Here is a 25535-nt window from a genome sequence, read left to right on the forward strand (position 1 = left end):
GTACCCAAAATTTGTTGGGTACCAAAAAAAAAAAGGATGCAGTAGTGATGGAAATTTTTTTATTTAACCCCTTAAGGACACAGCCCATTTTCACCTCTAGGACGCAGCCCTTTTTTGCACATCTGACCACTGTCACTTTAAACATTAATAACTCTTGAATGCTTTTACTTATCAATCTGATTCCGAGATTGTTTTTTCGTGACATATTCTACTTTAACATAGTGGTAAATTTTTGTGGTAACTTGCATCCTTTCTTGGTGAAAAATCCCAAAATTTGATGAAAAAATAGAAAATTTTGCATTTTTCTAACTTTGAAGCTCTCTGTTTGTAAGGAAAATGGATATTCCAAATATTATTTTTTTTGGATTCACATATACAATATGTCTACTTTATATTTTCATCATAAAATTGACAAGTGTTTACTTTTGGAAGACACCAGAGGGCTTCAAAGTTCAGCAGCAATTTTACAATTTTTCACAAAATTTTCAAACTCGCTATTTTTCATGGACCAGTTCAGGTTTGAAGTGGATTTGAAGGGTCTTCATATTAGAAATACCCCATAAATGACCCCATTACAAAAACTGCACCCCCCAAAGTATTCAAAATGACATTCAGTAAGTGTTTTAACCCTTTAGGTGTTTCACAGGAAAAGCAGCAAAGTGAAGGAGAAAATTCAAAATCTTCCTTTTTTACACTTGCATGTTCTTGTAGACCCAATTTTTGAATTTTTACAAGGGGTAAAAGGATAAAATTTATACTTGAATTTGTAGCCCAATTTCTCTCGAGTAAGCACATACCTCATATGTCTATGTAAATTGTTCGGCGGGCGCAGTAGAGGGCTCAGAAGCGAAGGAGCGACAAGGGGATTTTGGAGAGTACGTTTTTCTGAAATGGTTTTTTGGGGGCATGTTGCATTTAGGAAGCCCCTATGGTGCCAAAACAGCAAATAAAAAAAACATGGCATACCATTTTGGAAACTAGACCCCTTGAGGAACGTAAAAAGGAATTAAGTGAGCCTTAATACTCCACAGGTGTTTCATGACTTTTGCATATGTAAAAAAATAAATAAAAATTTTCACAAAAATGTGTGTTTCCCCCCAAATTTCACATTTTTGCAAGGGTTAATAGCAGAAAATACCCCCCAAAATTTGTAACCCCATCTCTTCTGAGTATGGAGGTACCCCATAAGTTGACCTGAAGTGCATTACGGGCGAACTACAATGCTCAGAAGAGAAGGAGTCATATTTGGCTTTTTGAGAGCAAATTTTGCTCGGGGGGCATGTCGCATTTAGGAAGCCCCTATGGTGCCAGGACAGCAAAAAAAAAACGACATGGCATACCATTTTGGAAACTAGACTCCTTGAGGAACGTAACAAGGGATAAAGTGAACCTTAATACCCCACAGGTGTTTCACGACTTTTGCATATGTAAAAAAAAAGATTTTTTTTTTACCAAAAATGCTTGGTTTAGCAAAAATTTTACATTTTTAAAAAAGGTAATAGCAGAAAATACCCCCCAACATTTGAAGCCCAATTTCTCCCGATTCAGAAGACACCCAATATGGGGATGAAAAGTGCTCTGCTGGCGCACTACAGGTCTCAGAAGAGAAGGAGTCACATTTGGCTTTTTGGAAGCAAATTTTGCTCTGGGGGCATGCCGCATTTAGGAAGCACTTATGGTGCCAGGACAGAAAAAAAAAAACACATGGCATACCATTTTGGAAACTAGACCCCTTGGGGAACGTAACAAGGGGTAAAGTGAACCTTAATACCCCACAGGTGTTTCACGACTTTTGCATATGTAAAAAAAAAAATATTTTTTTTACACTAAAATGCTTGTTTTCCCCCAAATTTTACATTTTTACAAGGGATAATAGCAGAAAATACTGTACGTGTGTGTATATGTAGTGTTTTACTCTTTATTTTATGTTAGTGTAGTGTTTTTAGGTTACATTCACACTGACGGCGGATTACACTGAGTCTCCCGCTAGGAGTTTGAGCTGCGGCTGCTGCAGCTCAAACCTGAAGCAGGGAATTCACTGTAATCCGCCGCCAGTGTGAATGTAACCTGTACATTCACATGGGAGGGGGGGGGGGGGCAAAACTACAACTCCCAGCATGCACTGACAGAACGTGCATGCTGGGAGTTGTAGTTTTGCAACAGCTGGAGGCACACTGGTTGGAAAATACTGAGTTAGGTAATAGAACCTATTACCTAACTCGGTATTTCCCAACCAGTGTGCCTCCAGCTGTTGCAGAACTACAACTCTCAGCATGTACTGATTGCCAAAGGGAATGCTGGGAGATGTAGTTATGCAACAGCTGGAGGCACGCAAGTACAACTCCCAGCATGCCGAGACAGCCATTTGCTGTTCCTGAATGCTGGGAGTTGTAGTTTTGCAAGATTTAGAGGGGTTCAGGCTGGAGATCACTGACAGTGGTCTCTAAACTGTGGCCCTCCAGATGTTGCAAAACTACAAACCTCAGCATGCTAAGACAGCAAACTGCTGTCTGGGCATGCTGGGAGTTGTAGTTTTGTAATATCTGGAGGGCTACAGTTTAGAGACCACTGTCAGTGATCTCTAGCCTGAACCCCTCTAAATCTTGCAAAACTACAACTCCCAGCATGCCAACACAGCAAACAGCTGTCAAGGCATGGTGGGAGTTGTAGTTTTGCAACATCTGGAGGGCGACAGTTTAGAGACCACTCTCTAAACTGTCGCCCTGCAGATGTTGCTAGGCAACAGACTCTGGACACGCGGCGTCATACTTACCTCCACCGCCGCCGTCATCTGGAGCTCCGCCGCCGGGTAAGTGACCGCCGCTGCCGCCGCCGCTACTACAGGGTTCCCCCCGCTGTGCCCGGACACCGATGGGCGGGCACAGCGCGGGGAACCGAACTTTAACCCCCCCGCCCCCAGTCTGCTATTGGTCGGCCGCTCCACCGATCAATAGCAGGGATAGGAGGGGTGGCAAACCTGCCACCTCACTCCTATCTCTTCAAGGGGGATCGAGGGTGTCTTGGACACCCCCGATCCCCCTTATTTTATCGCGGAGCCGCCGTTGATGGGCAGGGGGAGAGCGCTCCCCCTGCAAACACCATAGATGCCGTGATCAGAACTGATCACGGCATCTATGGGGTTAATGCTGCCGGGATCGGCGCGATCGCGGCCCCGGCAGCTGCGGTGGGACTCCGGCTGTGATTGACAGCTGAGTCCCACCCGCGATCTCCTGCGCTGCCCGCGGCAGAGCAGGAGATCGCTTGGACGTATGCATACGTCCATTTGTGTGAACGTGTAATTCGCCTGGACGTATGCATACGTCCAATAGCGGGAAGGGGTTAACGAAATTTATTTTAAAACAAAATTTTATAAATTTTTTTATAAAGTGTGTGTGTTTAAATTTTTTCTCTATTTTTTTAAATTTTTTAGGTAGTACTACTACTCGCAGCATGGAACAGACTGTTCCATGATGAGAGTAGTAGTACCTGTACTAATAGACATATCGCCCCTTGTGTCAGTCGTGACACCCGATACGATCGTTCATAATATAGCAGAGATGCGGAGCGGCTCTATACAGCGCTTGCATCTCTGCACTATACTCCAGCAAGTGATGTGAATAGAACATATTTTCAGCCCAGAGTGGTGATTGGCCGGATGGTTGCAGCCAATCACTGCTCTCTGAGGGAAATATGAATAGGTGTATATACACGGCAGTGCAGGGTAACCTAGAAGAGCGGCTGGCCGCATCTATACAGTAGGTGCTACTACTACACAGTGTGTTCCATGCTGGGACTAGTAGTACTACCTAAAAAAAATGTAAAAAATAAATTAAAAAAAGTGAAAAACATACACACACTACAGTTTTAGGATTGTCGGCTACATTTTTAGGTCCCAGCCCACCCACATAAATTGATCCTTGTTTTAAAAATGTATAAAAAATTTAGTTATAAAAAAGATACATTTCGTTAGATACCATTTTTTTTTAATGGTACCCTACGAAATTTTATTAAAAAAGGTATCTCCATCACTTTTTGGATCGCTAAAGTCCAAAAAAGGATAAAAAAAGCCTGTAAAAACGCCAAAGTTAAAACCCACATATCGTTTTTCTTGGCATTTTTTCACTCCCATAGACTTCTATGGGAGAAAAACGCCACGATTATGACTAAAAAAGAGCTAAGGAGCTGAAAAATGCCAGAAAAGAGTGAAAAAACGTCCTATGGATTAAAAAAAAATGCCAAAATGAAAAACGCCAAGTGGAATAAGAATTTAACGATTTCTCATTGATTTACAGCTAACATCTGGCCGCAGTAGTCCCCTGGGTGGGGAGCTACCCAATGTCACCTGCAGTACCTGTCTGTACTGAAAGGTTAGTGCAGATGACACTAATGACAGATTCCCTTTAACCCGTCCAGGACATAGGGCGCAGAGATACGCCCTGGCGTCCTGGGACTTAACCCCTTAAGGACCCAGCCATTTTACACCTCAGGACCCGGGCATTTTTTGCAATTCTGACCACTGTCACTTTAAACATTAATAACTCTGGAATGCTTTTAGTTATCAATCTGATTCCGAGATTGTTTTTTCGTGACATATTCTACTTTAACATAGTGGTAAAATTTTGTGGTAACTTGCATCCTTCCTTGGTGAAAAATCCCAAAATTTGATGAAAAATTTGAAAATTTTGCATTTTTTTAACTTTGAAGCTCTCTGCTTGTAAGGAAAATGGATATTCCCCCCAAAATTTTTTTTTTTATTCACATATACAATATGTCTATTTTATGTTTGCATCATAAAATTTACGTGTTTTTACTTTTGGAAGACACCAGAGGGCTTCAAAGTTCAGCAGCAATTTTCCAATTTTTCACAAAATTTCCAAACTCACAATTTTTCATGGACCAGTTCATGTTTGAAGTGGATTTGAAGGGCCTTCATATTAGAAATACCCCACAAATGACCCCATTATAAAAACTGCACCCCCCAAAGTATTCAAAATGACATTCAGTCCGCGTTTTAACCCTTTAGGTGTTTCACAGGAATAACAGCAAAGTGAAGGAGAAAATTCACAATCTTCATTTTTTACACTTGCATGTTCTTGTAGACCCAATTTTTAAATTTTTACAAGGGGAAAAAGGAGAAAATGTATACTTATATTTGTAGCCCAATTTCTCTCGAGTAAGCACATACCTCATATGTCTATGTAAAGCGGGCGCAGTAGAGGGCTCAGAAGCGAAGGAGCGACAAGGGGATTTTGGAGAGTACGTTTTTTTTAAATGGTTTTTGGGGGGCATGTTGCATTTAGGAAGCCCCTATGGTGCCAGAACAGCAAAAATCCCCCACATGGCATACCATTTTGGAAACTAGACCCCTTGAGGTACGTAACAAGGAATAAAGTGAGCCTTAATACCCCACAGGGGTTTCACGACTTTTGCATATGTAAAAAAATAAAAATAAAATTTCACTAAAATGTGTGTTTCCCCCCAAATTTCACATTTTTGCAAGGGTTAATAGCAGAAAATACCCCCCAAAATTTGTAACCACATCTCTTCTGAGTATGGAGGTACCCCATAAGTTGACCTGAGGTGTACTATGGGTGAACTACAATGCTCAGAAGAGAAGGAGTCATATTTGGCTTTTTGAGAGCAAATTTTGCTCGGGGGCATGTCGCATTTAGGAAGCCCCTATGGTGCCAGAACAGCAAAAATCACCCACATGGCATACCATTTTGGAAACTAGACCCCTTGTGGAACGTAACAAGAAATAAAGTGAGCCTTAATACCCCACAGGGGTTTCACGACTTTTGCATACGTAAAAAAAAAATAAAAATAAATCACTAAAAGGTGTGTTTCCCCCCCAAATTTCACATTTTTGCAAGGGTTAATAGCAGAAAATACCCCCCAAAATTTGTAACCACATCTCTTCTGAGTATGGAGGTACCCCATAAGTTGATCTGAAGTGCACTACGGGCGAACTACAATGCTCAGAAGAGAAGGAGTCATATTTGGCTTTTTGAGAGCAAATTTTGCTCGGGGTGCATGTCGCATTTAGGAAGCCCCTATGGTGCCAGGACAACAAAATAACCCCCACATGGCATACCATTTTGGAAACTAGACCCCTTGAGGAACGTAACAAGGCATAAAATGAGCATTTACCCCCCACTGGTGTCTGTCATATCTTTGGAACAGTGGGCTGTACAACATTTTTAATTTGCACAGCCCACTCTTCCAAAGATCTGTCAGACACCTGTGGGGTGTAAATTCTCACTGCACCCCTCATTACATTCCGTGAGGGGTGTAGTTTCCAAAATGGGGTCACATGTGGGGTTTTGTTTTTTTTGCGTTTGTCAAAACCGCTGTAACAATCAGCCACCCCTGTGCAAATCACCTCAAATGTACATGGCGCACTCTCTCTTCTGGGCCTTGTTGTGCGCCCCCAGAGCACTTTGCGCCCACATATGGGGTATCTCCGTAGTCAGGAGAAACTGCATTACAAATTTTGTGGGGCTTTTTTCCCCTTTACGTCTTGTCAAAATGAAAAGTATAGGGCAACACCAGCATGTTAGTGTAAAAAGTTAATTTTTTTACACTAACATGCTGGTGTAGACCCCAACTTCACCTTTTCATAAGGGGTTAAAGGAGAAAAAGCCCCCTAAGATTTGTTAGTCAATTTCTCCCGAGTACGGCGATACCCCATATGTGGCCCTAAACTGTTGCCTTGAAATACGACAAGGCTCCAAAGTGAGAGCGCCATGCGCATTTGAGGCCTGAATTAGGGATTTGCATAGGGGTGGACATAGGGGTATTCTACGCCAGTGATTCCCAAACAGGGTGCCTCCAGCTGTTGCAAAACTCCCAGCATGCGTGGACAGTCAACGGCTGTCTGGCAATACTGGGAGTTGTTGTTTTGCAACAGCTGGAGGCTCCATTTTGGAAACCGTGGCGTACCAGGCCTTTTTCATTTTTATTGGGGAGGGAGGGGGGCTGTGTAGGGGTATGTGTATATGTAGTGTTTTTTACTTTTTATTTTATTTTGTGGTAGTGTAGTGTAGTGTTTTTAGGGTACAGTCACACGGGCGGGGGTTACAGCGAGTTTGAGCTGCCGCGCAAAATTTGCTGCACCGCAAACTTGCAGCCCGATACTCACTGTAAGCCCCCTACCCATGTGAATGTACCCTGTACATTCACAGGGGGGGGACCTCCAGCTGTTGCAAAACTACTACTCCCAGCATGCCTGAGAATGTTTGGGAGTTGTGGTTTTGCAACAGCTGGAGGCACACGGGTTGGGAAACACTGAGTTAGGAAACAATGTTTCCCAACCAGTGTGCCTCCAGCTGTTGCAAAACCACAACTCCCAAACATTCTCAGGCATGCTGGGAGTAGTAGTTCGGCAACATCTTTAGAGCCAGATGTTGCCGAACTACAACTCCCAGCATGCTGGGAGTTGTAGTTTTGTAACATCTGGAGTATTACAGTTTGCAGACCACTAATACAGTGGTTCCCAATCTGTGCCCTTCCAGATGTTGCAAAACTAGAACTCCCAGTATGCCAAAACTGTCCAGGCATGCTGGGAGTTGTAGTTCTGCAATGAAGGGCCAGATGTTACATAACTATAACTCCCAGCATGCCTGGACAGTAAGGGCATGCTGAGGATGTATAGTTTTGCAACATCTGGAAGGGCACAGTGGTCTCCAAACTGTGGACCTCCAGATGTTGCAAAACTACAACTCCCAGCATGCCCAGACGCCAAGGGCTGTAAAGGGACCGACCGCGGCTGAAGATCTACTCACCTGTCTACTCATCTACTCATCTTCATCGTCTGGATCCGGGTCTTCAGGGACGAGGTAAGTACCGGGGCCGATCCCCAGCACTCCCCCGTCCCCCGCTGCGTCCTCCGGTCTTCCTCCCGTCCTCTCCGGACTTTCAGGGGCCGGGCAGGACGGGAGGAAGTAACCGCCCCCCCCTCCTGCGATTGGTCGGTTAACTAACCGACAGATCGCAGGGAATAGGAGGAGGTGGCAGGCTTGCCACCTCGCTCCTATACTTCAGCATGGTCCTGGCCGTCTGTGACAGCCGGGATCATGCGAAATTACCAGGCGGTCGGGTCCCAGAGACCCGATCAGCCCGGTATCGCCGCAGATCGCAAGGGCGATTTCCCTTGCGATTTGCGGCGATCGCCGACATGGGGGGCCTACATGGCCCCCCTCGGCGTTTGCCCTGGATGCCTGCTGAAGGATTTCAGCAGGCATCCGGTTCCGATCTCTGCCCGGCGAGTGGCAGAGACCGGAAAACGCCATGACGTATGCATACGTCATGGGTCCTTAAGACCCAGGGTGTGATGACGTATGCATACGTCATGGGTCCTGAAGAGGTTAAGGAGCCAGGGTGTACCTGTATGCCCTGGACGTTTCCATTCATTGCCTGTAACAGGGCACCCCGTGCAAACCCCCCCACCCCCCATGTTGGAAATTCAGACCGAAGATTTGCGGTGATTCTTGATTCTGGGTCAATCGGGTCCTCGGTGACCTGGAAAAAAGTGCATAGGTGCTGTCCGAGCAAGCCTATCACCCTTTACCAGCAGGAGTGAGGTGGCACCTTACGATTGTCCTGAATCAGGACTCCTGCTGGGGGTGTCATAGAAAAAAATGTGCCTCCAGCTGTTGCATAACTACAGCTTCCAGCATGCACAGACAGCCAAAGGGCATGCTGGGAGTTGTAGTTTTGCCTCCAACTGTATTATACAACAGCTGGAGGTGAGTGCTGTGTACCTCTAGCTGTTGTATAATACAACTCCCAGCATGCACAGCCAAAGGGCATGCTGAGAGTTGTAGTTACGCAACAGCTGGAGGCACAACTACAACTCCCAGCATGCCCTTTAGCAACCTATGCATGCTGGGAGTTGTAGTTATGCAACAGCTGGAGGCACATTTTTTCTATGAAAACGTGTGCCTCCAGCTGTTGCATAACTAGAACTCCTAGCATGCACAGGCAGACAAAGGTCATGCTGGGAGTTGTAGTTGTGCCTCCAGCTGTTGCAGGACTACAGCTCCCAGCATGCCCTTCAGCTGTCAGTGGATTCTGACAGTTTTAGTTTTGAAACCACTAAAGGCACACTGGTTGCAAAACACTTGGTTAGGGTTTGTTACCTAACTCAGTGTTTTGCAACCAGTGTGCCTCCATATATTGCAAATCTACAACTCCCAGCACGCACTGGCAGTCTGTGGATGCTGGGAGTTATAGTTTTGCAACAGCTGGAGGTACACTGGTGCGAAAACAATGAAGCAATGACTCAGTGTTTCCCAACCAGTGTGCCTCCAGCTCTTGCATAACTAAAACTGCATGCTGGGAGTTGTAGTTTTGCAACAGCTGGAGGTTTGCCTCCCCCCCATATGTGTACATCCATACGGGCGGGGGTTTACAGTGAGTTTTCCAATGCAAGTTTGAGCTGCGGCAAAGTTTCTGTCGCAGCTCAAACTCCCAGCGGTAAACTCGCTGTGAAACTATGAATATTCATCCCCTCCCGGTTCCTCTCCCCCCCCTGCTCTGTACAGGACTCCACTGCGCATATGCCACTTTCTATGGACACCCGAAAGCGGCCTCAAGTGGAGTCCTGTACAGAGCGGGGAAGAGATGGAGAGGCGCGGAGAGGGGATTATTCATTAGCCGGGCGGTGCTGCGGACGAGCGGCGCTGATGACACAGTGCCAGATGGAGGCATGTAACCCCGCCCATGCCAATTAGATCACTTGCATATAAGGAATAAGGAAGATAACGGGCGAACGGCTATACGGAAACGGGCATGGTAGGCAGCATATTGATCAGCGTCCTCTGCATTACCAGTCAGTACCTCTGGTTAGTGCGGGGGGAGTTTAGTGACAGTTTTCCTTTTAACCACGACCTTCCAATCCTCTGTAGGGATTTCCCATAATTCTAGGATAAGTTATAAAAATCATACTTTCCAGCAATTTCTTGTAAAATTTTACCACTTTCTTCTCGTTCTCCATGTCCCCTTCTAACATTTCAAACACCACATGACTCCCAATCACCCATCTTGGATTCTTTTTATCCTTGTGAAATGCATTGTCTAATTGTATACATGCAAATTTGTGGTCTTTCACTATCTAATACAGTGCATTCATTTCTTCCTAAGTCAATAATTTCTTGACCCTCAACTTTACATAAACCCTATTTTTCACCCAATTCACCCAATTTTTACACCCACCCCACATCATTTTTACATTTAATAAGTTTAGAAAAATTTTCATTCCCCATAAAAGTGTCAAATTAAAACTAAGTCCCTCATGTCCCCTATAAGACCATCTTTTTGCCCTAACAATTCCACTGATGCTACATATTATAAGCGGAAGTTTTGAATTCCCAAACCCCCCTCTGCTACCGATAAGCTTAGATAGCTTTGCTTCATCCGCACGTGCGAACATCCCCAAATTAATTTGTTTATTTTACGTTCAATTTCCTTGAAAAAATTGTCTAGAATCCATATTGGGGCTATTAGTGGTAGTAAAACTCCTTCAACTAATCCAAGTCTATCCACCATCCTGAGTGGTAATTAATTCCAAATCCTAAATGTCTCTTCTAATCATGGGTCTAATATTCAATTTCAGGCGCATGCTCGCAGCTCACGTGGTCGGACGTGGGTGATGTAATCTCCGTGCTGGTCTCGCTCTTCCTAGCTTCTCTCAGTGCCTAAACGGCTCTACCAGCTGTGGAACTTACCTGAGCGATTCCTCATGATGTCTAGATCTGCTAGGAAGAAAAATAAGAAGCTTACCTCAAGTCTATCGCAGCCCATTCCAGACTTTTTCAGAGTCTCCCCTGGGCCCAATATGGTTGCCACTTCCCCTCAACGCTCCGAAATGGTGTCCGATGAAGAAGACGGGGTGGATAAAGCGCACATGTCCCCGGCTGATATGTTCCGCAACATTCAACAGCTATTTCGGGGTGAACTGCAGAAAGCTGTGGCGGACTTCGCAACAAAAGAGTTGGGCCAGCGAGTCTCTGAGAATGAATCTAAGCTTGACGACTTAGCAGACGCTTTGGAGATCGACTGCAGGGACATCGACTCTCACTCAGCTAAACTAGAGACCCTGGAACTTAAGTTGGAGGACCTCGAGAATTGATTGCGGTGCGCGAATATCCGCATCAGAGGCCTCCTGGAAGGTGAAACCAACCTCCGAGCCATTGTTGATTCCATGTTCCAGGCCCTTATGCCACAACTGGCACCGGAGCTGCTGCGCATGGACCCGGTACACAGAGCCTTGGCCCGTCCTCGCTCTCCTGACCTGACGTGGGACATTGTTCTAAAGCTACATTACTCAGAGGTGAGAGACCAACTTCTTTTTGCTGCCCGCAATTTACCTGCTCTCTCAGGCATGCCACCTGAAGTGAGACTGTTTGCAGATCTCTCCCCCCTCTTAACCTCTTAAGGACCAATGACGTCCTGGGACATCATGGCACCCTGGGCCTTAAGGACCAATGACGTCCCAGGACGTCATGGCGTTTTCCGGTCGAACGGCTCGACCGGAAAACGCCTGCAGAGATCGGAACCGGATGCCTGCTGAAATGCTTCAGCAGGCATCCAGGGCAAACGCCGAGGGGGGCCATGTAGGCCCCCCATGTCGGCGATCGCGGCGATTTGCCGCAAGGGACTCTGGGACCCGACCGCCCGGTAATTTTGCATGATCCCGGCTGTCACAGACAGCCAGGACCATGCTGAAGTATAGGAGCGAGGTGGCACCTCTTCCGATCCCCTGCAATTCTTCGGTTAGCTAACCGACCAATCGCAGGGGGGGGGGGTTACTTCCTCCCGCCCTGCCCGGCCCCTGGAAGTCCGGAGAGGACGGGAGGAAGACCGGAGGACGCAGCGGGGGACGGGGGAGTGCTGGGGCCCGGCCCCGGTACTTACCTCGTCCCTGAAGACCTGGATCCCGGCGATGAAGACGGCGGCGGCGGCGACAGGTGAGTGGATCTTCAGCCGCGGTCGGGCCCTTTACAGCAATGCACGTCGCCGTAAAGCGGCATGCATTGCTGTATTGGGAGCCTGTATACTACAACTCCCAGCATGCCCAGACAGCCCTTGGCATCTGGCCATGCTGGGAGTTGTAGTTTTGCAACATCTGAATCGCCCTTGCGATCTGCGGCGATACCGGGCTGATCGGGTCTCTGGGACCCGACCGCCTGGTAATTTCGCATGATCCCGGCTGTCACAGACGGCCAGGACCATGCTGAAGTATAGGAGCGAGGTGGCAAGCCTGCCACCTCCTCCTATTCCCTGCGATCTGTCGGTTAGTTAACCGACCAATCGCAGGAGGGGGGGCGGTTACTTCCTCCCGTCCTGCCCGGCCCCTGAAAGTCCGGAGAGGACGGGAGGAAGACCGGAGGACGCAGCGGGGGACGGGGGAGTGCTGGGGATCGGCCCCGGTACTTACCTCGTCCCTGAAGACCCGGATCCAGACGATGAAGATGAGTAGATGAGTAGACAGGTGAGTAGATCTTCAGCCGCGGTCGGTCCCTTTACAGCCCTTGGCGTCTGGGCATGCTGGGAGTTGTAGTTTTGCAACATCTGGAGGTCCACAGTTTGGAGACCACTGTGCCCTTCCAGATGTTGCAAAACTATACATCCTCAGCATGCCCTTACTGTCCAGGCATGCTGGGAGTTATAGTTATGTAACATCTGGCCCTTCATTGCAGAACTACAACTCCCAGCATGCCTGGACAGTTTTGGCATACTGGGAGTTGTAGTTTTGCAACATCTGGAAGGGCACAGATTGGGAACCACTGTATTAGTGGTCTGCAAACTGTAGTCCTCCAGATGTTGCAAAACTACAACTCCAAGCATGCTGGGAGTTGTAGTTCGGCAACATCTGGCTCTAAAGATGTTGCCGAACTACTACTTCCAGCATGCCTGAGAATGTTTGGGAGTTGTGGTTTTGCAACAACTGGAGGCACACTGGTTGGGAAACATTGTCTGTTTCCTAACTCAGTGTTTCCCAACCCGTGTGCCTCCAGCTGTTGCAAAACTATAACTACCAGCATGCACTGATAGACTGTACATGCTGGGAGTTGTAGTTTTGCAACAGCTGGAGGTTCTCCCCTCCTGTGAATGTACAGGGTGCATTCACATGGGCAGGGGGCTTACAGTGAGTATCGGGCTGCAAGTTTGCAATGCAGCAAATTTTGCGCGGCAGCTCAAACTCGCAGCGGGAAACTCGCTGTAATCCCCCGCCCGTGTGACTGTACCCTAAAAACACTACACTACACTAACACAAAATAAAATAAAAAGTAAAAAACTTTCCAGGCATGCTGGGAGTTTTGTAACAGCTGGAGGCACCCTGTTTGGGAATCACTGGCGTAGAATACCCCTATGCAAATCCTTAATTCAGGCCTCAAATGCACATGGCGCTCTCACTTCAGAGCCCTGTCGTATTTCAAGGCAACAGTTTAGGGTCACATATGGGGGATCGCCGTACTCAGGAGTAATTGCAAATTTTGGGGGGCTTTTTCTCCCTTCACCCCTTATGAAAAGGTGAAGTTGGGGTCTACACCAGCATGCCAGCATGTTAGTGTAAAAAAATAAAAAATTTTACACTAACATGCTGGTGTTGCCCTATACTTTTCATTTAGACAAGAGGTAAAAGGGAAAAAAGCCCCACAAAATTTGTAATGCAATTTCTCCCAACTACAGAGATACCCCATATGTGGGCGCAAAGTGCTCTGGGGGCGCACAACAAGGCCCAGAAGGGAGAGTGCACCATGTACCTTTGAGGTGATTTGCACAGGGGTGGCTGATTGTTACAGCGGTTTTGACAAACGCAAAAAATAAAACCCACATGTGACCCCATTTCGGAAACGACACCCCTCATGGAATGTAATGAGGGGTGCAGTGAGAATTTACACCCCACTGGTGTCTGACAGATCTTTGGAACAGTGGGCTTTGCAAATTAAAAATTTTGTACAGCCCACTGTTCCAAAGATCTGACAGACACCAGTGGGGGGTAAGTGCTCACTGTACCCCTTGTTACGTTCCTCAAGAGGTCTAGTTTCCAAAATGGTATGCCATGTGGGGGTTATTTTGCAGTCCTGGCACCATAGGGGCTTCCTAAATGGGACATGCCCCCCGAGCAAAATTTGCTCTCAAAAAGCCAAATATGACTCCTTCTCTTCTGAGCATTGTAGTTCGCCCGTAGTGCGCTTCAGGTCAACTTATGGGGTACCTCCATAACCAGAAGAGATGGGGTTACAAATTTTGGGGGGTATTTTCTGCTATTAACCCTTGCATAAATGTGAAATTTGGGGGGAAACACACATTTTAGTGACATTTTAAAAAATTTCTTTTACATATGCAAAAGTCGTGAAACACCTGTGGGGTATTAAGGCTCACTTTATTCCTTGTTACGTTCCTCAAGGGGTCTAGTTTCCAAAATGGTATGCCATGTGGGTATTTTTTGCTGTCCTGGCACCATAGGGGCTTCCTAAATGCGACATGCCCCCGAGCAAAATTTGCTCTCAAAAAGCCAAATATGACTCCTTCTCTTCTGAGCATTGTAGTTCGCCCATAGTGCACTTCATTTCAACTTATGGGGTACCTCCATACCCAGAAGAGATGGGGTTACAAATTTTGGGGGGTATTTTCTGCTATTAACCCTTGCATAAATGTGAAATTTGGGGGGAAACACACATTTTAGTGACATTTTTTTAATTTTTTTTACATATGCAAAAGTCGTGAAACACCTGTGGGGTATTAAGGCTCACTTTATTCCTTGTTACGTTCCTCAAGGGGTCTAGTTTCCAAAATGGTACGCATTGTGTTTTTTTTTCCTGTTCTGGCTCCATAGGGGCTTTCTAAATGCAACATGCCCCCCAAAAACCATTTCAGAAAAACGTACTCTCCAAAATCCCCTTGTCGCTCCTTCGCTTCTGAGCCCTCTACTGCGCCCGCCGAACAATTTACATAGACATATGAGGTATGTGCTTTTTTGAGAGACATTGGGCTACAAATATAAGTATACATTTTCTCCTTTTACCCCTTGTAAAAATGCAAAAATTGGGTCTACAAGAACATGCAAGTGTAAAAAATGAAGATTGTGAATTTTCTCCTTCACTTTGCTGCTATTCCTGTGAAACACCTAAAGGGTTAAAATGCTGACTGAATGTCATTTTGAATACTTTGGGGGCTGCAGTTTTTATAATGGGGTAATTTGTGGGGTATTTCTAAGATGAAGACCCTTCAAATCCACTTCAAACCTGAACTGGTTCCTGAAAAATTGTGATTTTAGAAATTTTGTGAAAAATTGGAAAATTGCTGCTGAACTTTGAAGCCCTCTGGTGTCTTCCAAGAGTAAAAACACGTCAATTTTATCATGCAGACATAAAGTGGACATATTGTATATGTCAATAAAAAACAAAATGATTTGGAATATCCATTTTCCTTACAAGCAGAGAGCTTCAAAGTTAGAAAAATGCAAAATTTTCAATTTTTTCATCAAATTTGGGAATTTTTCACTAAGAAATGATGCAAGTATTGACAAAATGTTACCAATAACATAAATTAGAATATGTCACGAAAAAACTATCTCGGAATCAGAATGATAGGTAAAAGCATTCCAGAGTTATTAATGTTTAAAGTGACAGTGGTCAGATGTGCAAAAAATGCTCTGGTCCTAAGGTGTAAAATGGCCTGGTCCTTAAGGGGTTAATATTGTCCCTGGCTTTAATCCGGGACAATATTAACTACAGATGGGGCTTCCCCTTTTCCTTGTCTTTTCAAGTGAATGGCCACTCTTATACAGCCATATCACTTTCTGAAGCGCTGGAGGCCCTCTCTAAGGACAACATTGCTTGTTCTACCACCTCTGCACCACTATGGAGAGACTCTTGCCCAACCCGTGCTTGGACCTGGGTACCCTCTTCTCATCTGCACCTAATCAGAGGGACTGATTGCTCTTTCAGTATTTCCTGATGGAGATCAACATTGCTTTGTCCACTATCCTACACAGAAGCTGGGTGTGGCCGGATTATTGTGCCCTCTACCCAGGAATTGGGCCTGGAAGTATGACAGACTGCTTTAATATTTGTTCTGGCTTTCCAGCTCTTTGTTTGTTCCTTTGTTTTTTTGTTTTTGTTTATGTATTATTGTTTTCTTTTGTTCTTTTTTTTTTCTTCTAGTTTTCTTGTTCGTGGGCTTTATTGTCTCTCGTCCCCCTCTGTATTCTATGTCTGTGCTGTTTGTCAGTCTCCCTCCTTCAGGGACTATCTGAAACATCGTCCAGACCTCATCTACCTCCAGGAATCCCATTTTACACCCTCGTCCTTTTCCAGGTTTTTGCATTCCCGATATTCTAGAGTGTATAAGTCAACTTTTCAGTCTAAAAATAGGGGAGTTGTTATACAGTCATGGCCGTAAATGTTGGCACCCCTGAAATTTTTCTAGAAAATGAAGTTTTTCTCACAGAAAAGAATTGCAGTAACACGTTTTGCAATACACATGTTTATTCCCTTTGTGTGTATTGGAACTGAACCAAAAAAGGGACCCTGCCGTGATATGATGTGGGGTCACCGTGGGACCCTGCCGTGATATGATGCGGGGTAACCGTGGGACCCCGCGTTATATCACGGGACCGGGACCAAGGACGTACTCATACGTCCTTGGTCCCGCTCCCGTGATATAACGCGGGGTCCCACGGTGACCCCGCATCATATCACGGCGGGCCCGGTGTCATAGTGAAGCCGGGACCCGGCCACTAATAGTGCGCGGCACTGATCGCGGTTAACCCTTTAGCCGCGCGCTCAAAGCTGAGCCACGCGGCTAAAAGTGAAAGTAAAAACTGCCGGTTAGCTCAGTGGGCTGTTCAGGATAGCCGCGGCAAAATCGCGGCATCCCGAACAGCTTGCAGGACAGCCGGAGGGTCCCTACCTGCCTCCTCGCTGTCCGATCGCCGAATGACTGCTCAGTGCCTGAGATCCAGGCATGAGCAGTCAAGCGGCAGAATCATCGATCACTGGTTTCCTATGAGAAACCAGTGATCAATGTGAAAGATCAGTGTGTGCAGTGTTATAGGTCCATATGGGAGTTATAACACTGCATTTAACCCCTCCCCTATTAAAAGTTTGAATCACCCCCCTTTTCCCATAAAAAAAAAAAAAACACAGTGTAAATAAAAATAAACATATATGGTATCACCGCGTGCGGAAATGTCCGAATTATAAAAATATATCGTTAATTAAACCGCACGGTCAATGGCGTAGGCGCAAAAAAATTCCAAAGTCCAAAATAGTGCATTTTTGGTCACTTTTTATATCATGAAAAAATGAATAAGTCAATAAGTCCTATCAATGCAAAAATGGACCCTTAAAAACTTCAGTTCACGGCGCAAAAAATGAGCCCTCATACCGCCCCATACGCGGAAAAATAAAAAAGTTACGGGGGTCAGAAGATGACAATTTTAAACGTATTAATTTTCCTGCATGTAGTTATGATTTTTTCTAGAAGTACGACAAAATCAAACCTATATAAATAGGGTATCATTTTAATTGTATGGACCTATAGAATAAAGATAAAGTTTCATTTTTACCGAAAAATGTACTACGTAGAAACGGAAGCCCCCAAAAGTTACAAAACTGAGGGTTTTTTTTCAATTTTGTCGCACAATGATTATTTTTTTCCATTTCACCGTAGATCTTTGGGCAAAATGACTGACGTCATTACAAAGTAGAATTGGTGGCGCAAAAAATAAGCAATCATATGGATTTTTAGGTGCAAAATTGAAAGAGTTATGATTTTTAAAGGCAAGGAGCAAAAAACGAAAGTGCAAAAACGGAAAAAACCCCGGTCCTTAAGGGGATATGCTTGCCATGTCTGTATGGTCGGATCATAATATGGTGATAGCTGAGTTGGACCTTATGGGCGGTCCTCTCCATTTCGTTGGAGACTTAATGAGTCTCTATTGACGAACCCTTTAGTAAAATCTACTGTCACTGGTGATCTTCAGTCATATTTTAGCTATAATGCTACCCCATCTTCTGACCCTGTATGGGTTTGGTCTACACACAAGGCCTGCATCAGAGGCAGCCTCATCTCGGTGGCCGCCGGTCTTAAAAGCCAACAGGTCATGCTAGAACACAAACTGGCACGTCTCTCCATAGCATATCAACGGAACCTTTCTCTCTATCTGTCGAGGGCAGTGCGGGATGTTAGGGTGCAGTTGGATGCCATTCTCTCGCCGAAAGTGGAAAAAGCTATACGTTGGTCTAAGGCCACGTATTACCGCTTTGCCAACAAGCCGGATAGATTCATAGCTAGCATGTTTAAGCAGAAACAACGCCTGAATTATGTGCATAATATCTGGCTGCACCCTGGCTCTCGCACCTCCCACCCTGGCTGTATCTATGATGCTTTTCACTCTTTTTTTTTTCTTCTCTCTATTCTTCTCCGGACCTCTTCTCACTTTCCCTCTCGTCTCTCATCCTTTCTCCGGTCCATTGCTCTACCCTCCCTTACACCTGAAAACAGAGATTTCCTTAATGCCCCCATTTCATTTGAGGTCTCCTCTACCATTGCTGCCTTGAAGCTGGGGAAAGCTCGGGGGGCCTGATGGACTCTGCCCAATATTACAAAATGTTCTCTGCCATTCTCACTCCCCATCTAGTTTCTCTCTTCAACCACATCTCTCATGCCCCTACCCTTCTCCCTGAATTTCTAGAGGCCCTTCTCACTGACATTCCCAAGCCCTGTAAAGATCCTTCCATTATTTCTAACTACTGCCCAATCTCTCTTATTAACGTGTATACTAAAATACTCACCTCTTTTTTAGCACACAGACTGAATACATTTCTACCCAGTTTGATCCATGCTGTGACAACATCAGAAGGGTCCTTAATGTTGTACATTGGGCTAACTCTTCCTCTACACCGCTTATGTTATTAGCACTGGACATAAACAAAGCTTTTGACAGTGTCTCGTGGACATATTTACACGGGATAGATTTGGATTTGGGGGTTCATTTGTTCATCTCATTCACTTATTATACTCTCGTCCTTCTGCCTACCTTAACTTACCTACTACTAATCCTCACCCTTTACCGATTTCTAGGGGGACTCGCCAGGTGTGCCCTTTCTCACCTGCTTTATTTGCTCTAGCTATGGAACCCCTGGCGACTCTCATCCGATCTTCCCCTGACATCTCCGGGGCTATGATACTCTGTATGACCTCCCTACAATGCCTGGGCATGCTCCTGATGAGGTGGCTCCTGGACAGTCTGTGGTGCAACGTGGTTTTGGTGGATGGAGCAAGACATGATGTCCCAGATGTGCTAATTCGGAATCAGGTCTGAGGAACTGGCAGGCCAGTCCATAGCATCAATGCCTTCCTCTTGCAGGAACTACTGGCATACTCCAGCCACATGAGGTCTAGCATTGTCTTGCATTAGGAGAAACCCAGGGCCAACCGCACCAGCATGTGGTCTGTGGATCTCATCTCGGTACCTAATAACAGTCAGACTACCTCTGGCAAGCACATGGAGGGCTGTGCGGCCCCCAAAGAAAGAGCACAGGGCGCCAATGGCAAATGCCAAACGTCCTGCACGGTGTTGGGCTGTAAGCACAACCATCACCTGTGTATATCGGGCCCTCATACCACCCTCATGGAGTCTGTTTCTGACCGTTTGAGTGGACATAAAGGTGGAGGTAGCTGTCCTGCTGCTGGGTTGTTGCCCTCCTACGGCCTCCTCCACGTCTCCTGTTGTACTGGCCTGTCTCCTGGTAGCGCCACCATGCTCTGGACTCTACGCTGACAGACAGAGTAAATCTTCTTGCCACAGCCCGCATTGATGTGCCATCCTGGATGAGCTGCACTACCTGGGCCACTTGTGTCGGTTGTAGACTCTGTCTCATGCTACCACTAGAGTGAAAGCACCGCCAGCATTCAAAAGTGACAAAAACATCAGCCAGGAAGCATAGGAACTGAGAAGTGGTCTTTGGTCACCACCTGCAGAACCACTCCTTTATTGGGGGTGTCTTGCTAATTGCCTATAATTTCCACCTGTTGTCTGTTCCATTTGCACAACAGCATGTGAAATTGATTGTCAATCAGTGTTGCTTCCTGAGTGGACAGTGTGATTTCACAGAAATGTGATTGACTTGGAGTTACATTGTGTTGTTTAAGTGTTCCCTTTATTTTTTGAACAGTGTAGATTGGTAGTTAAATCCAGGACTATCAAAAACACACATAAAAAAAAAATGTTTCTCCTGTCCTTTCCTGACAGATATAAACATGTCTTGAGTCCAGTCATTAAAGGTATATATCCTGTTAGGCTTTTACCCAGGCAGGCAAATAGACTGTATATAGCTGTCATATATTAGTGAGTCAATACAACTTATACAATACAAAGCACCTTTGCCAGTGTGCCGTGCCATACCACCCCTTCCAACTCTGCCAACTATAAGTGGGTACCTTTAGGAGTATAATCCTTCCTACATTCTGCTTCTCCTTGCCTGCATTTACTTTATAATTTCTCCAGCAATCTGCTCTACCTTACTACAGTATATGGTCCTCTGTTGCCACCTAGTGGCTGTCTCAAGTGTTTCATCTCTTCACATCTGCTTCAAAGGACAGGACTGTGCTGAAGGACGTGACTTTGCTATAGCCGTGTGAACATACCCCTAAGTGAGCTGTGGTACCTGCTCGCATTTACTGGGACTTTCAGTTGAAGCTGAGAGGTCTTCCTGAATCTCTGGTGGGTGCTGTGTGTCGACAGTGCTGAATCGCTATCTAAGTGCTCCTGATACTGCACACCTGGATTTGGGAGTTATAGGTCTTCAAAATAGGGGGATTTTAAACGCACTAATTTGGTTAAAAAGTTTGTGATTTTTTTTAAGCGCAACAGTAATAGAAAAGTATGTTATCATGGGTATCATTTTAATCGTATTGACCCAAAGAATAACACATGTCATTTTTACCGTAAATTGTACGGCGTGAAAACGAAACCTTCCAAATTTTTAATTTCCCCACACAAATAGTATTTTTTTAGTTGTGCCATACATTTTATGGTAAAGTGAGTGATGGCATTACAACGGACAACTGGTCGTGCCAAAAACAAGCCCTCATACTAGTCTGTGGATGAAAATATAAAAGAGTTATGATTTTTTGAAGGCGAGGAGGAAAAAACGAAAACGTAAAAATAAAATTGTCTGTGTCCTTAAGGGGTTAATGGCACCTGTTTGAACTTGTTATCAGTTTAAAAGACACCTGTCCACAACCTCAATCAGTCACACTCCAAATTCTGGCCAAGACCAAAGCGCTGTCGAAGGACACCAGAAACAAAATTGTAGACCTGCACCAGGCTAGGAAGACTGAATCTGCAATAGGCAAGCAGCTTGGTGTGAAGAAATCAACTGTGGGAGCAATTATTAGAAAATGGAAGCTATACAAGACCACTGATAATCTCCCTCGATCTGGGGCTCCACGCAAGATCTCACCATTTGGTGTCAAAATCATCACAAGAACGGTGAGCTAAAATCCCAGAACCAAACGGGGGGACCTACTGAATTACCTGCAGAGAGCTGGGACCAAAGTAACAAAGGCTACCATCACTAATGCACTACGCCGCCAGGGACTCAAATCATGCAGTTCCAGATGTGTCCCCCTGCTTAAGCCAGTACAGTACATTCGGGAGTTTGCTAGAGAGCATTTGGATCATCCAGAAGAGGATTGGGAGCATGTAGTATAGTCAAATGAAACCAAAGTAGAACTTTTTGGTAAAGTTCTACTTTGGTTTCATTTGACTATACTACATGCTCCCAATCCTCTTCTGGATGATCCAAATGCTCTCTAGCAAACTCAACTCGTCATGTTTAGAGGAGAAAGAATGCCGAGTTGCATCCAAAGGATACCTACTGTGAAGCATGGGATGGAAACATCATGCTTTGGGACTGTTTTTAAGCAAAGGGACCAGGACGACTGATCCGTGTAAAGGAAAGAATGAATGGGGCCATGTATCGTGAGATTTTGAGTGAAAACCTCCTTCCATCAGCAAGGGCATTGAAGATGAAATGTGGCTGGGTCTTTGAGCATGACAATGATGCCAAACATGTCCCCTGGGCAACAAAGGAGTGGCTTCATAAGAAGCATTTAAAGGTCCTGGAGTGGCCTAGCCAGTCTCCAGATCTCAACCCCATAGAAAACCTTTGGAGGGAGTTGAAAGTCTGTGTTGCCCAGCGTCAGCCTCAAAACATCACTGCTCTAGAGGAGATCTGCATGGAGGAATGGGCCAAAATACCAGCAACAGTGTGTGAAAACCTTGTGAAGACTTAGAGAAAACGTTTGACCAAATACTTATTTTCCACCATAATTGGCAAATTCTTTAAAAATCAGACAATGTAATTTTATGGATTTTTTTTTCATAGTTGAGGTATACCTATGATGAAAATGACAGTCCTCTCTCATCTTTTTAAGTGGGAGAACTTGCACAATTGGTGGCTGACTAAATACTTTTTTTGTCCCACTGTAGAGGTGGTGCTAGGTTAGTGCATCTCAGCTTACATTCACTTTAATAAGAGCCGAGCTGCAGTAACCCAGTGCCACCACTACACGATGAATGGCACATGACTTCGGGCCGTGGTCATTTTGTATGTGTGCCAGATCGAAAGCTTGCACAGACATCTGATTGGCTGTCTCGGCACCCTGATGATCAGACATTGATGGCCTAGGGCCTCTCTTGAAAACAGACCATCAATGTAAAAAGCCTGGAAAAACATTTACAATGATGAGCCGTTAGTAATAGCAAGCAGTTAAGTCTACTCTGCATCCACTCTACAGCTGAGATCAGAAAAAACTGGCACAAAGATGAAGCCTAAAGGGGATAACCAAGGGGGAAATTACATATTATTCATAATATTGCCAGAAATAGTGCTGTAAACACAGAAGACATCTTATCAGGAAAAGTCACCTTAACTGATAAAACACTATGGGAGGAATTTGTCAAGTGATTTAGACAGTTTTTTTTTGCATTTAAAATGCGCAAAAAAAGTTGCATGAGCCCTGTGTGCAACTTTTTTGTGCCATTTCACCACAGCATTATTATTATTATTTTTATTGTTATTTTAAGAAATCACTGTAGACAGTCAAATCTGTCTTTGCAGATTCAGTGGTCAGCAATTCATCATTGCAACTTTTTCTAAAAAGTTACAGAATAAGTGGTAAACCCCTCCAAAACACTGCAAATGTACACCAGCCCAGACTTTGCTTACAAAACTGCCTTTGAACAGGAAGTCACACATTTTGGTGCAACGGGTTAAAAAGTCACAGAGGAGGCACCATGCAAAGGGATGTACTAAAGTGAAAAAAAAAGTACTAGCACCATATTTATCACATGCCATGAACCCTGCATACATTTGGTGCACATACACATTTCTAATTTTAACCACAAATTAAGGTGCAAAAAATGTTCACCTATATGGTACAAAACTACAACTGCCAGCATGCCATGACAGTGAGGACATGCTGGGAGTTGTAGTTCTGTAATAGCTGGAGAGTCATAGGTGCTGCCCTAGCATGTGTCTTTCTATATGGTACACAACTACAACTCCCAGCATTCCCTGAGTTTTAATAAATGTAAATAAGCCTCCCCCTCCCAAAAAAAATTAATGACCCTCTTTCCCTTTTTACAAATAAAGAAAAACAAACAATTAAATAAACATATTTGGTATTGCCCCGTGCAAAAATGTCTGAACTATTAAAATAAAATGTTAATGATCCAGTACAGTAAATGGTGTAAACGTAAAAAAAATACCTTCAAAATTGCAGATTTTCTGGACACATCACATCCCAAAATAACACCAAAAGAAAGTGACCAAAACATCACATAGATGCAAAAGTAGTACAGTTAAAAACTACAGATCATGGTGCCCCTGATACAGCCCTGTATATGGAAAAATAAGGTTATATAACAACGTGCAGAAATTAACACAGAAAAAATGACTGTGCTGAGTTAATTTCCCCTAGACGTCTATTGCTCAGACAAATTTATCATATGCTGTGAGTGATTTCATAAATTTGATGCACGTCAGCACTTTTTTTTTTTTAAGAGCCGAGGAATGTGCTTTCAAATCACCAAAGAAAAAGTGCAAAACGTGTCACACTAAAAAAAAAGTGCACAAAGGATGCGGTCTATTGCAAGCCCTTCTCCAGCAGGAGAGAGGCCCCCCAACCCTTCCCTAGGTTCCAGGTTCGATATACCTTTTCGCCAAAGCTTCTAAGGGACCACAAATGCTCCCAGCATTCCCCTTGGCGTTAGCCAAGGTATCTGCCTGCAGAGCCGTTAACGGCGAGTACTCTGCCCATGCAGGTGTACCTGGGGTTTTTGCAGGGTGGTGCGGAACCTAATGGCCACACACACCTCCCCTAGACCGCCAGAAGGGCTACCGCATCCTTACAAGTCCTGTGGACGCACAACATGCAAAAAGTTACACAGTGTACAAAAAGAAAGAAATAAGTGAATTTGTGCAGGTTTATTGGCCGAACATTCGGCCGGATCTATAAAAATTTCTCCGATTCTAGCCAGAAGGCCGGGAATCAAGAGGTGAGTGCCACAAGGTGTAGAGATATGGTGCAAGTGCTTCCACTCAGTGGGGGAGATTTATCAAAACATGTGCAGAGGAAAAGTTGCCCAGTTGCCCATAGCAACCAATCCGATTGCTTCTTTCCTTTTGCAGAGACCTTGTTTAAAATGGAAGAAGCGAGCTGATTGGTTGCTATGGGCAACTGGGCAACTTTTCCTTTGCACAGATTTTGATAAATCTCCCACAGTGAGCCTATCCTCTCGGTGAGTTTCGGCACCTCGGGGTCACCACTCCCCAAGGCACAAAAGTACCTCGGCTCTAGACCCTCCGAGCCTTATGGCTAGGCCTAGAGGAAACAGGTCACGTCGAGGCAGCCGCTGAGCGGTTGTTTGGGCACAGCCACAGAATGCCCTGGTACACCTATCCCCACCAGTCCAATACCGGCGTTTCGCGTCGCCGGCATGAACTGATAAGAACAGGTACTACACTTGATCTTAGCCAAAAGGCCAAGAAGCACGTCAGCACTTTCACAGCTGAAAATTATTGACTGTAAAACAAGTCTACACAGACAATAATGGTAAATTCCATTCTATCAGGAAACAGAATGATAAGGCATGGTGAACTCTAAGCGCCCTACCCTTTTGTTACCAGAGCCAGTGGTAGACTATTGGTACGACTTAGACGAGTCTAGCTACTTGCACTCCCTGAGACCCATTATAGCTCTTAGAAGGCTATGTTCTCTTTATTCTGTAGGTCCGTACAATTACAACAATACCCAATTTACATAGGTTTTATTTTATTTTACTTTAAAGAAATTATAACTTTTGTAAGAACATGAGTATACTTAGCATTGTCCTCTTCTGACCTCTATGACACTTACATTTTTCCAAGAGGGTCACTTTTTTGCCGTAGTTTTTATTGGTATCATTTTTGTTTTGATGGGACAGTTTGATAATTGCATCTTTAATTTGG

The 25535-nt window shown here is 44.9% G+C and overlaps 1 protein-coding gene and 1 pseudogene across 16 annotated transcripts in view; one reads left to right on the plus strand and one right to left on the minus strand.

Moving 5' to 3' along the window:
• Positions 1-25535, plus strand: part of RNF212B (ring finger protein 212B) — a 465717-nt gene that overhangs the window by 178007 nt on the left and 262175 nt on the right. The window lies entirely within an intron of this gene.
• On the minus strand, positions 24943-25081 carry LOC130344508 (U2 spliceosomal RNA; annotated as a pseudogene).

This window comes from Hyla sarda, chromosome 1, assembly GCF_029499605.1.
Source record: "Hyla sarda isolate aHylSar1 chromosome 1, aHylSar1.hap1, whole genome shotgun sequence".
NCBI classification, from domain to species: domain Eukaryota; kingdom Metazoa; phylum Chordata; class Amphibia; order Anura; family Hylidae; genus Hyla; species Hyla sarda.